This window comes from Scleropages formosus, chromosome 24 (genome assembly GCF_900964775.1).
Source record: "Scleropages formosus chromosome 24, fSclFor1.1, whole genome shotgun sequence".
In the NCBI taxonomy this organism is placed as follows: domain Eukaryota; kingdom Metazoa; phylum Chordata; class Actinopteri; order Osteoglossiformes; family Osteoglossidae; genus Scleropages; species Scleropages formosus.
Window position 1 is genome coordinate 13,437,112 of NC_041829.1, and position 14,416 is coordinate 13,451,527.

The window sequence follows — 14,416 nt, forward strand, 5'->3', positions numbered from 1 at the left end:
TCTTGTGGGGGGGAGAGATCTGTGCTGTCACTGCTGTGTTTGCCAAGCACAGACCATGCCACGCTGGACTTTGTTTGAAAAGAATGGCTGTGCATGCTAGGTGACACCGGAGATCCAGCAGAGTCAACAGAAACCAGCCCAGGCAGTTTCAGCAAACACTGCAGCTGGAGCAGAACTGCTGCTATCAGGAGAATCAAGGTTGGCTTTTATTAGCGGCAACACAAGAGGGGCACTGTTTTTCTAGATTTTGTCTAAATGCTGCTAATTATGCTTTTTCACATTTTCACCCTTAGTAATGTGCTCTGGAATTGATTGAATTTTTTGCTGAAAGTTTGAGAAGGTTCGTAATATTCAGCTTCATATGTATTTTATGAATAGTTAGTCTTCTTTGGTTCTACAGTATAATTAGATAATGCTTTAGTGCCTCATTTTGTGCCTTTGACCAGAAAAAAAAATTTGCAGTGACCTGGTAAATCCATTATATGATTCATGTTGCTCTATGTTGGGAAAATTACACTATATTTTCCTCATCATTTGTGTACTTGAACCTTGTGTGTAGTTGGTTTGATTTATAATTCATACATTATGTTATCTTTTGACAAAGTCATTCAGGCTTCAGTGGGCTGGTGACTTATTTAAGTATTACTTGTAAGGGGTAACTTTTTCAGTACCTTCTGAAGATTTCAGAGGCTTCAGAACAGAAACTGTCTTGATGGGGATACAGTAACCTGTCAGTCAACCTGACAGAAGGAGACAGGATTTTGACAGAGGATTGTGCTTGTAGAGGTGACGCACGAGAACTCGGCTAGCTTCAAATTCGCTTCTAATCCATGTGATGAATGACTAATAAAGCACAGAGACAAGTTTTATTGAGCTTTTCTGAGCTGTCTGACAAAATCAGACTAATGACTAGTGTTGCATAACTGCTTGTCTGCTAACTTGGGGCCATGTCCTCAGATTAATTAAGGAATGCATCTGCCCATTATTACCAGATCTCATTCTGAATATCCCACTTTCCCCAGGGAAACAGAAGGAGATTTTTAAAAAAACCTGATTTTTACTAAATGGAAACAAAACAATGTCACTACACCATGATAGACTTCAGGCTTTTTAAGATGGCCTTTGGGGGTGTTAGAAACTAAGATCAGAGAAATTTAATTGCAGCTGTTGCTATATTAATCCTAATTTAGAGCTTGAATCCAACCCCAACATTTTAGCATTGTGGTTCTACAAAGTTAAGGTATGTGTAGTCAACGGAACACACACACGCATACACACACCGTCTGAAACCGCTTGTCCCATACAGGGTTGCGGGTAGCCGAAGCCTAACCCAGAAACACAAGGCGTAAGGCTGGAGGGGGAGGGGACACACCCAGGATGGAACGCCAGTCCATCGCAAGGCACGGCACCCCAAGCGGGACTCGAACCCCAGACCCACCACGTCACCGCGCCCCCCCCCCCCGCCTCAAGCATTCATTTTTCACTAATTTATGCATTATTTCATTAGCAGCTCCAGTTCGCCGTGACCCTGCTTGGGATGAGCAGTTTCAGACAGTGTGTGTGTTAATTCTTGAGCAATGATGGTGGTACAGCTTTTAATTGGGTGGCAAAGCGACTTGGGTGGCTTTGCACTTGGAAATGTTCTGTTGGACTCTGAGTTGGTAAGAGTGGATTGTAGTTCACCAAGCAACACTTGTGTGTTCCCAGTCTCGATTGACTCTTTTATACGGTCCTGTTCCTCTGTTGGAAACATCATGCTTGTTTGATGGTCTACTGCCTACTTTGCGACATTGTGCAGCTCAGAGGACTGCAGTCCCTCTTTGTTTCTCCTTGGCCCCTCTTGGGTTCCTCCAAGTTTTCCTTCCCCTTAGATGATATTGAACAGCATATGGGTCCTGCTCACCTATCCCCATGGAAGGGAGGCCTGACTTCTGCCGGATGAGTCACTCTAACCCTTCGTCCAAGGGCAGTGGAAACATTCTTCACTGGCGGTTTTACCGGCCCACCCTGTGTGCATTTATATTTGTGTGTCCTGTAGTTTTATCTCTCTGCTACCATGCGAGAGTATTACTGATTTACTGCAGATTTTCCTGCTGTTTGTTATTTTGGCAGATTTTTTCCAGTTTACAAATGTGTTGATAATGTTTTGAGCCGTTAGGCATTTACCCTCCCAAAACTGAAAAATGAGACCAGGATTCTTTTTTAAATTAAAATATTTTTGATTCGGACCCTTTCTCTGTTGTTCCTAATTTAAAATTATTTGAAGCAGTTTTTTTATGAATGATTATTTCAATATCTGCTTTTGTTCCCATGACTCAAAGGCTTCTAGCTGGCAGGGTAATTAAAAAAGAAGAATAATTCTGTCTCTTCCAGGTGAGGAAGACATAGAGGCTGGCTGTGGAAAGAAAAGGTTGCTGAAGGTAAGTCTACTGAATGTTTTTAACGTTCTTAAGAAAATAACTCACAAAGTGTAGAAAATTTTTCCTTTAAACGTAACTAAAATGTGTGAGCATTAGTATCCTTACACACAATTTGTGTGGTGTCTTTCAGGGTGAACTGAGAATGGCTAAGTTGTTTCCATCCAGTCAGGAATTTTTTTTTTTTCTTTTTTTTTAAAAAGCAGTGCATTTTTTTCAGCAGTCTTCTGGTGACGTCTTTGTGAGCGATATGGACTGAAGATGTTTGAACATCTGACATAAAGCACTATTATCTGTTTGTGAAGGTTTGCAGTTATTTCACATTCTCTCCGGATGTTCATTTTAGGGTGTTGAATAACATTAAGCCTAAATATGACAGTTCATTATGCACAAAGCACCAAAAATCAGTGCAGGCTTGGGCAGTTGATTTTGCTGTTGGAAACATTCAGATGTGTCACATAATGCAGCTGGCAAAACAAACCTTGACACAGGGTATGGGTTAGTAATTCAAACCGCACATAATCCATCAGTGGCTTCATCGAACATGCTGGCTTCGCTCCAAGTTATTCATACGTTAATATGGATCACTAGGTTCTTTTCAAAAGCCGCAAGAGAGTGACAGTAAGGGAGGATGACATGTCCACCGAGGAAAATCGGCAGGATTTTTCACGTGATACTTAAGAATCTTATTATTCATTAAGCATAGCTGTTAAAAGCACCATGAAGTTCTAGCTGGCTAGTGGCGGTAGAGCATGGTGAGATGTGTGATTCATTCATCATATTTGGTATTGTGAGATTTTGATTTCTATACTTTGTGTGATTAAGCAAAAAGAAAATTAATAAAGTCCTTTTTTCGTGTGCTCAGAAACAATAAAAAGCAGTTTCTCTCATTTTTCTGCAATGTACACAGACCTGATTTGCATTTTATTTTTCAATTTTGAATCAAACAAATGAACGCAACGTACACGGACCAACACGAGTCCCACAGAAATTCTCCAAAAACAAAGCTCTGCTTGTCTGTGTTGACCCTTTGTTAGTCCCTTAATATTAACCTTTATCTAACTGACTGTGTCCGATGTCAGGTTTGTATACTGAGCTACTTATTTACTGCTTATACAGCTTGTTAATTTTGCTGTTTCAGTTTAAGGTAATTTTATTGGTCAAGGGTACTACAGCAGGAGCAGGGATCAGAACTGGGGTCCTTCAAGTGCAAGGTGACTACATTAACTGCTGTACCATGACATTAATTAATTCTTCTTGCTTTTACTCCACCTTCAACATTTTGACAAGGATTAAAAATCAGTCGCAATTCAAGTTGTAAATTGTTCTGATCTTATTAATATGCATAATCCAGCATGCTTCTCCTGATGTCTTGTCTAATGATACCGCGATGGTTTTGCACATCAAGTGGATATATTGCTGCGTCAATGTTAATATCTTCAGCAGAATTTAGGGGCCCCAGTGTCATTGTCCTTGTATTGCCACTTCAACAGGCTGAGGCTGAAATTTCCTGTATGTCCTCCAGCTCTAGTCCCCTGCCGAACAGTTGGTCTCACATTGACTGATGACAAGTGCCTTGCTTGCTTTCCAAATGTAACTCGCATCCTCAGAGTGACTGTATAATCATTAAAAAGGCGTTAAGCCAAAGTGTTAAAACGCTATTTGTTATGATGCTGATCTTTCCAAAATTTGCAGTAGTTAAATGTTTTCTTCTCTCCACAGATTTCTCATGGTTACAGTACCAATTAGGAACATTATTGTTTTTACCGTTTTACCTCTTAAGCAGTGTGCTTTGCAGCACTGAAAAGATGCCTGCAAGGATTTATACTGATGAGTACATTTCATGAAAATATAGTACATCATACCTTGGTGAATAAGGTGTGTGGGCTGATAACACTACATAGTGTTCAGTGGAAGTCACTTTGGAAAAAAGCATCTGAATAAGTAAATGTAAATTTAGAATTTCATGGAACACTTTGGGGGGAACATGTACAATATAAATGTATTTTAAAAATCATTTGTCACCTTTGCCTCTTATTTTGTGATATCATGTGAAATCTTGATTATTTTTATGATCATGTGCCATGAGAAATGCCTCAAGTAGTGATTTTTAAAAAAAAAAAAAGCTTGAACTTGTGGCCAAGGAGAACTCTGCTGTACCTTGGAGTGAGTTACTGATCCCAAGATGAATTGGTAAACATGTCCAGTTGTCTTAAGCAGAAGGTGTCTGCAAATGTAAAAAGCTTTATTGGACACGGTGTAAGGACGTAGTATTCTGCAAGCTAGCAGCGTGCTGTAATAAATAATCCAACATCTTGGGGCTATCATCCTGGAATGATGATGTAAGTTAGCCAGGGCCTGTGACTGGAATCCCTTGGTGACATGTGAGATGGAATCCAAATGAGTCCCACCCTCTTGTTTTGAGGCCCTTGTCTCATGCGATTAATTCACTCCATTCCTCCATAAACAGTCTGATGTGACTGATGTCTGCAGGGGAGTGCCGCCGTTGAGCTTTCCAGGGGGGCTGCGAAGGCGCTGGGTGCCGCGATTTGTGACGCCACGTGTCCACTTGAGTGCTTGCGGGTGGAGGAGGAGGCCACACGGCTAAGTGTCTTACCAGCTGGGCCAGACTGTCCCCCGAAGGCTTCAGTTCACACACCCCACCCTTGGAATGTGGAATAACTTGCTCAGCATGAATTACAGTGCCTATGGTTTTTTTTTTTTTTTTTCCTTTCTTTTGCCCCTTCTCCTTGGTGGCCCCGATGCAACAGAATGACCCTATATCAAAGCTTTTCCATTGGTGACTTTGGAAGTCACCTGTACTGCTGGAGTCAGTAATCAGGTGATGATATTGGTGGGAGGGACCCACAGTGGGCAGGGCTCATTGGCAGGGGCTTGTTACATTAGTCTATCACTTGCAAGTAAGTGTGGAGTTGGATTCTCAGCTCTCAGAAGGAATTCTGAGTTTGCATCACAGTCTCTCTCCTGCGGTTGCCCACCTTAAGCAAGATTGTTTTCGCACAAAGTGGGATCAGTAAAATCTAATTCTGATCCCATTCTCCCCTTTCATTCTTAACCGCTTGGGCTTATAAAAGGACGATGGGGATTGCAGACTGACACAGTCTGAGAATGACCTCAGTCGTGTAAAATGCCGAACAGAGAGCCCGCTGTGTTTATCTGCAGAATGGGGGATTTAAAAAAAAGCATGCATTGGCTTGATCAGGCATGGCCTCACTGGCCGCTAAAATCGCCATCAACCAGACTGTTCCCATGATAAATAACAGCTGGAAATCTCCCGTCAGCAGTGCTAATGGCTCTGATTATTGTGGTTGTCTCACTTGTTTACAAGCCTTAGTGCTGGCAAGTGGCTGTAGAACTAGGCAGGGCATTGGGGTACACTCCCTTCCAGAGACACATTCCATGCACTTTCTTTCTGTGCCCCAAGAATTGGTCCCTTCAAGGCAAAGTAGAGAGGTTGTGCATGTGCAGGGCTTTTTGCAAATACTTCCTTCCATTCTCTACAGTTTTCCCATGCAGGGCCTCAACCTGTCCAGCTGTGGAAACTCCTTGTATGAAGGTTAATGTCTTTTTTTTTTTTTTTTTTTTGAGCGTTATAAGAGAGCAGTGGGGTGACATGTAGTTCCCATGTGCGGTTATCGCTTGGACAGACCAAGGGGAGAGCCCTGTGTTTCGCCTTCAACCTCCACAGTGAGTGTGCCTTTTGTCATCCCAAGGGACCACAAATGAGAGCATTGTGCAGTGGATGCTGGGAAACTCAGAGACCCGAATACACACTGTGGCGTCTGGCCCCTTTGGCAGTGTCAGGGCAGTCCATTGCTCTATTCAGCTCAAAGAGCCGCTTCATTTGTCCTCCCTGGTCGAGTCAACTGGGCACGGGGACCAGTACAGGGTTGCCAGGGCCCTTGCTGAAGAGAGGGGGGTTAGCCTCTCTGGGGCTGGGGTGGTGCGGACAAAAGGGCTTCTTTCTGTGTGCACCGTAATGTATTATCTTTGCCTAGTCAGGCTCCCACTCCTGTCATTTTGGTTCAAACGGATCACCTTTTTTAACTCGCTGATTGCAGGCGTTGTGGGGGAAACTCGAAAGGCTCCATAAGAAATCTCACAAAACCCTCTAAGAGTGAAAACATGTTTGCTTTTGGAAAATCATCTGATTTTTGAGCCCTTTCCAGTGTGTTCCCCCTCTAAGGAGTGATACTTATTCAGGGTCGGTGTAGAACTGGTGTTGAACAACCAAGTTTTCGGCGGCCTTGAATACATCTAGTATACTGTTTTCTTACTGGTTATGAAACTGTACTTTTTTCCCCCTCTCCCCTAGCAGTTTTCAGTTTAAACATCAGTTGCTTTTGGTATTTGGCTGTTTAATTCTATTCTGTGACGACTGCAATGGGCTGACATCCCATCCACAGTGTACCTGCCTTCAAACTTTGTTTGCTGGGATTGGCTCCAGATCACCAGAGCGTGTTGGCTGAGCGATTCCCAAAAATAGACACTTTTGAGAAAAGCATTTGCCAGTTGAATAAATATAAATGGATTGAGTTTGAAATTGTATTTTAATTGTATGTGTGTCACTTTGGATTAAAGTATGTGATAAATGCACAAGTAAAATGACTTGGAGTAAATCTGAAAATGGAGGACTTCCTTAACTTGTCATGACAAATCTAAGGTGAAAGCTGTGGGTCAAAATCAAAACAAATTTGTTTTTTGGCCTGTTAAGGGTGGTGATGATATTCTGTTGAAATGCTGAAAGTCCTCATCTCTTCGTTTTGCATTGCTCATATTCTGGCAAGAAATGTAATGTTAACTTTTCTAATAACTGTTGTCTTAACACTTTTCCATTGTATCAGAATGAAGGATATCTCCAGTGATTACATCTGGCAACCTTTCTGGAAAAGTGTTGCAACCATTGTTTGCTGTGAAACCCCAGTATTTTAGGGAGGCTTTTTCAAAATGGCCTTATTTAATTTGAACCTCGTGTGTTCATTTTATTACATTACATATTTAACTGATGCTTTTCTCCAAAGCAACTTAGAATGGTAATTTTCTTACAATTATTTACCCCTTTATATAGCTGAGTAATATTTTACTGGAGCAATTTAGGATAGTACCTTGCTCAAGGTTACTACAGCTGGAGGAGAGACTCAAACCTGGAATCTTAGGGTCCAAAGGCAGTAGTTGAAACCACTACAGTACCAGCTGACCCTACTATAAGACCCTATTTATGTGAGTGTTTGGTGGCAACAAGCCTGTAGTCTTATTTTTATGACTTTGATGTGGCTGAGATCCTGAAGTCTATGAGACCTTTTCAAGAGATATGCGAGATCGAGCTATACTTTGCTTGGCTGCTTAGGGAGAATCATACCATGGCCACAGTAACATAGTACTTCACATGAACTTGTTAGGTTGCTGTGTTCTTCCACAAGATTTGGGGGATTTCACTTCTAGTGCCATTTTATTACTTTTTTTTTTTTTATGGAAACTGTCATCTTTCATGAATTTGGTCTTAAATTCACACTGATTCATTAACCTGACTCCTTTTCCAAAGAAGACTTGGATATTAGAGCAGTAGATTAAGCTACTTAGAATTATTTGCCAGTTTATACATCTGAGTAATTTTTTACTATATCAATTCAGAGTAAGTGCGTTGATTTAAGAAATTGCACCAACAGTGGAGATTTGAACCTGGGTCTTTAGGCTGCAGGTAAATAGCTCTAACCACTGTACCATCTCCTGCCCATTTTCTGCTGTGCATAGCATCACACACAACAATATACTGACCTGCAATGTGGCGTTAAGTTATGGGCCTTTGGGATTTTTTTTTCTTCATTTTGTAGCAGCAAAACTACAATCCTCACCTGGAGCAATATACTTAGAAATGTATAGAACGCCAAGCCTTTACATTTTTCTCTTCACTTGCTTGGCCTGTGCTATTACCTACCTCTTCTTCACTTCATTGCCAAACCAGGAAGAGGTGTAATGGAAGTCACGCTGGGAAGGAGATAAGCAGGCAAGCAGAAGAAGCAACTCCCTCAAGGTGGAGTGTGGGGCAGTAGAAGTCCAACTATTCCTCATCCTCCAGACGAACTACTGGCCCCTCTTACGTTTTGTTGAGCGCTGTAACGCTGGCCCAACATGTTCAGAAGTAGGCCAACATGTGGCTCGCTGTCATGAGCCAAAGAGCAGACCTACTGTATGATATTCAAAGCACTTTTGATTGTTATCGTAACTACTTTCATTTGTGTGAGTGCCGCAGATGGTCTGCGAAGGCTTTGTTTGCAAACAACACGTTAATCTTCTTTATGGCAAACTGTACTGAATCACGCTATACACCATGTACCTATTCACGTGACTTTTTTTTTTTTTTTTCCTTCTTTCTTTCTCTCTCTGAGTTGGTACAGCTGCGTCCATCTGCTTGGGTGTAGTGTCATTACATGTTCTGCATGGGATATGAGCCTCCAGCTATAGGTTGACTTTGGCAAATCACTCTCCAGTTGGTAGAGGTGCTGATGCAGATGTAGGTGCTGTCTCTTTTAAAGATCAGTATAACACTCATCTGTGATTAAACACACCCTTGTGACCACACCCAGCAAGCACACGGACACCATAGGGGGAATTTCAAGTTCAACCGCAAGCAAGTCCGCCCAGGAAAACCTCACACTCGCCCTTTTCTGAACCAAGAAGGTGGAGGGAGTTGAGAGTCTCAGGAATTCTGCATGCTGGGAAAATACTTTACCACACTGAAGCATTACCAAAGCAATCCTCCAAGTCCTTTTTTTTTTTCCCCCCATATTTAGAGATACAGAGCAGCTTTCAAAGTCTCTTGGTTTGTGAAATGTGTACTTCTAAATGTAGACCACTACCTTCTGCAGATGTGTGTGAACACAGTTTTTTCCAGCAGGTGTGTGATTGTATTCGTGAGCTGCAGTGAGGTGTTTTTCTGTGCTGCTGTGTTTTATATTGGCTAGAGCTCAGCCAGTCAGAGGGAACAGAGTTGTTTTTGTGTTCGGCGAATGGACGGAGACTCGTTTTGGCATGGCCGAAATGTTCAACATTTGCCTCTTGGGTAATTTATGGAGGTTGTAATTTCGGCTGGTGTGCACATACAGAATGTCACCATGAAGGATATATAGAGGGGGAAAATAGTTGTCCAGTTTTTTTTTTTCTTTAAAGATTGTTGCTTTTGCCTTGGTCAGCAATTCATATAGGATAATTTCTGCTATGGATGTGGTTTGCTCTTGGGAAAAACAGCACTTATGGAGAGGCCGCAAATCAAAGAAATTGTTGGCTTCCATGCTTTAGAGCATGTATCATTTTTATGTCACGTTCGGCAGTGCATACAATGGCACGCTGAATATAAGGCGCCTTTGCTTAATTGCCGCCGTGTCTGTCGTGTAATTTCATTATCAGAATCTGTTTCTCAGCCAGTTTCAGACACCAGAAAATTTTGCAACATGTTGCATAAGCAAAGAATAATCACAATAATACATTGGAAAAGTTTGTTTACTTGTAAAACTTGGGGGATGCTGAACTCGTTGAACAACTTGAACATACAGTCTGAAAAACTGGTTTAAAAGTGATGCTCAAAGATAGTGATGTTACATAAAATTGCTCTGTTAACTGTGATGACCTATTCCTTTACATTTGTTTGGCTGGAGTCATGGCATTGGCCTTTGCAATGCAACTCTAATAAATGTGTTTAAAAAAAAAAAAAAAAAAACCCAAATGGCCATAAATCAGTTGATGCCTGGATTTGTCTGTGAGAACAAGCCATTGATATGTAAATTAAATGTCATGTCAACAACCTACCTTTGTTCAGCCCAGTTAACAGACTGACCCGAGTGCAAAAACACAACTGTATTAAAATCCCATTCGAAGGCTACGCTCGTGTGAAATGGTGGTGTCTGTCACAGGTCACTTTTTGTGCACGTGTTCTGATGTCCTTCATAAAGATGTAAAGTGTTAAGCCATCATATTTTCTCTGTGGGGCAGATGTGGCACTGTGGTGAATTTCTGAAACTGGAAAAGCAAACAGATGAATTCTCTATCTCATTGAAAAGTACTTTTCCTGCATTTACATTTATTCATTTAGCTGATGCTTTTCTCCAATGCAACTTACAATTATTTACCCATTTATACAGCTAGATAATTTTACTGGAGCAACTCAGGGTAAGTACCTTGCTCAGGGGTACTACAGCCAGAGGGGAGGCTCAAACCCATGACCTTTGGGTCTAAAGGCAGTCACTCTAACCACTATGCTGCCCTGCACCATCCTCCCCCTTTTGAGTTTGTTGCGTTGCATGTATTTTTGAGTTATGTTGAAATGAGGACATTGCAGCTCAGAATGTAGCCTGATGTACGCCGCAGGTGTTTTTTGCATAATATTTTAAATGGGTTCCTGGAATTGCTTTAATTCCATCTTAAATTGGATGCACCTTGTTGAAGTAAAGTGTCCAAAAACTTGTTTACCGGGTGACACATCTCAGTGCCAAACATTTTTGAGTACTTTACATTGTTGACTAACAGATTAATATTTTTTATTCATTTAGTTGATACTTTTGTCCAAATCAGCTTACAATGTTGAATTTGTGCACTGAGTTTAAGTGAGTTACCTATTTGTATTGTTGGGCAAATTTTACTGTATCAGGTCATGATAGTTACCTTGAGCAGTACTGCAGCAGGAGTAAGGATTCAAAACCAGTTTTACTTTATTTTATTTAAAATATGCAAAACTGGATCTTTACACCTGGATTATTTCCAGACTTCTTTGCTTCTGGTCATATGGTTAGTGATCAGGTAGTTATTAGAGTTAAGTGTTTATGGAGGTTGTGCTGATAACCCCTAATTGTCTGGTAAATACCTGGTGTTTAAATACTTTTATAGTTTATTTTTCTCCTCTGAACAGTAATCCTCTATAAGACACTTATATAGACCTATCAGAAAGTATTTATTACAGGCATACTATGTCTTTTTGCCTTGTATGTTTTGACAGGTAACTGTGGGACTGTACTTTTGTGTGTGTTTGCGGTGATTTCTTGCTTGATAGGATTATTGATGGTCCTTGCGGCTTCTGCTCAGTGCAGTGCTGGATTAAAGAGCTCAGTGTGTTTACGCTGTAATCGTTTTTAGGAGTGTTATCACAGCAAGTTGAAGTCACTGCAGATGTGTGTGTGGTTTTTTTTGGGAGGGGGCAGAGCTCCAGGCGCCTTTTGTCTGGTCTTCCTGTTGAAGTTGTTAGTGAAAGGTCTCTGGGGGAAGGGTCCTTCCAGAGTTCTGTGTCTGTCAGCAGACGTTTTGTGTTCAGAGCAGCGAAGCGGTGCAGGTGACGGACTCATTCTAGGGCGAATGGGCCCGCAGGGTGTGCACCCTGAAGGCCGTAAGGAAGGCAGTGGCAACCAAAATGTAGAAACCACACCGCTGAAAGGCTCAGGTCTGTTTCCTTAGATGTTGGGGGTAGGGAGCTGACTTGTCCTCCACCTCTGGATTCTTTTACTTCAGCGGGGGGGGAGGGGACTGAGCGCAGGAGGTATGCCTCCGCTGCTGTCACTCTTATATGTGCCAGAAAATTCTAATCGGAGCGCGACACGCACACTGACACGAAGAGCCCCTCGCTGCGGACTGCGTTCGGTGCCCTGTAGATAATCTTCCCCCACCCCTTAAAAAAAAAAGACCCCCACAGCCGCTGCTTGAGATAAAGCAGCACAAGTTGCCGACAGGGTGGGAAACGAAGCGAGACAGTTTCCCGTCCCTCTCCAGAGCCAAGCAGGTCCCATCCACTCTCAACAGAGCTGTCACAGTGAGGAGGAGGAGGAGGAGGAGGAGGGGGGGGGGAGAAGGTGGTATGTGAAACGCCACCTCAGCAGAAGTTTCCCGATGAGTAGCGGGTGAGCGTTCTCGTCACCTTGAGTTGTGGTTGTTAAACCGTTTTCCAGCGTACAGTTGGACAACCATCCATCTATCCAACTATCTGTTGGGCTCTGGTTATTTCAACGTGTAAAAGTAAACTGGAACTTATCTCAGAAGCTGCTTAGGTTTGTGTAACAAGCTAGTTACTGTGATTCTTGGTAAGTGGGATTTGAACCTGCGTCCTTCGAGTGAATTGCGCTAGTTACTGTAAAATGAATTGAAAACCCACTGAAGTGTTCCTAAAGCTTCATTAATACTCCAGTTCCTAGTTAACCTTTTTTTTTTTTTTTTTTTGTATCCCGTAATGTTGTCCAGGGCTGAACAAAAGCATAAAAAGTGTACACTGTGTATGTAGTCTCCATTAGACAATTTTTTTTTTTTTTTTTTGGGGTCCCCCCACATCAGAGACATCTTTAGGACACCTGTCCTGTGTCCCTGGATGCAGCTTTCTTGGCAGGACATGAACCCAGTACTGGTCTTATATGCACTTAAAATGTGGCATGTCAGGTTTGCTGTCATTTGCACCCGAGGTGCAGCAAATCGAGAGGGGCGCTGCCGCTCGGGTTTGATTACGCATAAGGTACATGTACATCCACTGTCCCGCTGGAGACTTGCCATGCCCTCTGGCCAGGAAACCACTGGACATCAGCTCCTTGAGTGGCCCTTGTCAAAGATACGGTTAGTCTTTTTTTAGGTTTCCGTTCACAGTCAAGTACTTAAGAGGTGATAAGAGTATAAGCAGCGTTTTTTTTTTATGTCATGCTTGCTTTTGTTTGCATTTGACTGTGTGTGTTCCCCTTTTTGGATGCGATTCCAAGTGGCACCACCTCGTGAAGGAATCTATCCTCGCGCAGGATGCATTGGATCTGTAGTTGGATCTGCGCCGTGTATGAGCTGTATGGTTACTGTTAATATGGCAGCAAGCATCGAATTGTTTCAGTCCTTGAGGTTTCTCTCTGGAAAGGACCGATTTGTGACGGCATTTACCCTCTAGGGTCTCTGAGTGTTTTCCTTACGCTCTACTCATTTGGTAGAAGTTCCTTAGAAATCACCTGTCCAGAGTGTTTTTAACATCCTGGCATAAGGATGGTGGTGTCACAGGTGAAATCGGTTGACGTTTCTGTTTTAAGAATATTTGTGCACTGTAAGAGGGGAGCGTGCTGACGCAGCAGGTTTAGCCAGTGCCCGCTGTGTGGCGGGTCTGGGGTTCAAGCCCTGCTTGGGGTGCCCTGTGATAGCCTGGCATCCCGTCCAGGGTGTGTCCCCTCCCCCTTTGGCCCTGCAAGCGGCTGTAGATGTCGGTTTGTTGTGCACTGTATGCCGGGTCATTAGATGTTACACGAAGCCAGGTAACTGCATCGCTTAAATGTCAGAAGGCCTCTTGTCTTTACCCTAGCAGTTTGTTAGTCGTGTCCTGAGAACATCCCCACTGGTATTTTAGCATTTTCTTGTCATGTCTGAGAAGAAGCACAGTGGCTAGAGTTGGTGCATCACAGTTTCTGGAGTGAGGGTTCAGACATGAGTTTGAATCCAGCCCAGTCTGTGGCGTTTGTTCCCCATGTGCATGTGGTGCTCCTGTTTCCTCCCCCAGTCCTGACATTTTTTTTTTTTTTTTAAATGACCTGGTGACTCTGAATTGCCTGTAGTGAGTGCATGCATGAGTAAGTGTGTGTGATTGTGCTGTCATGCTGTTACTTGTAGGAAGTACCTTCCCACACGCCCTGTGATTCCTGGAGAGGATCTGGTTTACTGTGACCCCAAACTGGACAAGCAATTATTGATAGTGGGTGGGTGGATGAATGAATGAATGAATGATGAGCAGCTTGATACAAAGTCGACTGTCATACTCTACATGCACCAGCCCTGTTTTGTGATCACGCCCCACCCTGTACTTAATGGTACTCTCATCCAAGGGAGTGACTCTGAAAAGTGTTTGAGAAAAGGAGTGCTACCTCGTTTCAGTACCGCTACCCCCCCCCCCCCCCCCCCCGGCTCCATTATGTTAACTTGGCAGCTGGAACTCGGTGTTCACATTTGTTAGCAATCAGGGAGTGAGTAACATAAAAGTAACCAGCATG

The 14,416-nt window shown here is 42.7% G+C and overlaps 1 protein-coding gene across 4 annotated transcripts in view; it reads left to right on the forward strand.

Moving 5' to 3' along the window:
- add3a (adducin 3 (gamma) a) overlaps positions 1 to 14,416 on the forward strand; it is a 74,528-nt gene that overhangs the window by 13,084 nt on the left and 47,028 nt on the right. For all 4 annotated transcript variants that reach the window (XM_029248595.1, XM_018726501.2, XM_018726498.2 and 1 more), the window contains one exon: positions 2,374 to 2,420. The gene's annotated coding sequence lies outside the window, so the exon portion shown is untranslated. The remainder of the gene's footprint in view (positions 1 to 2,373; positions 2,421 to 14,416) is intronic.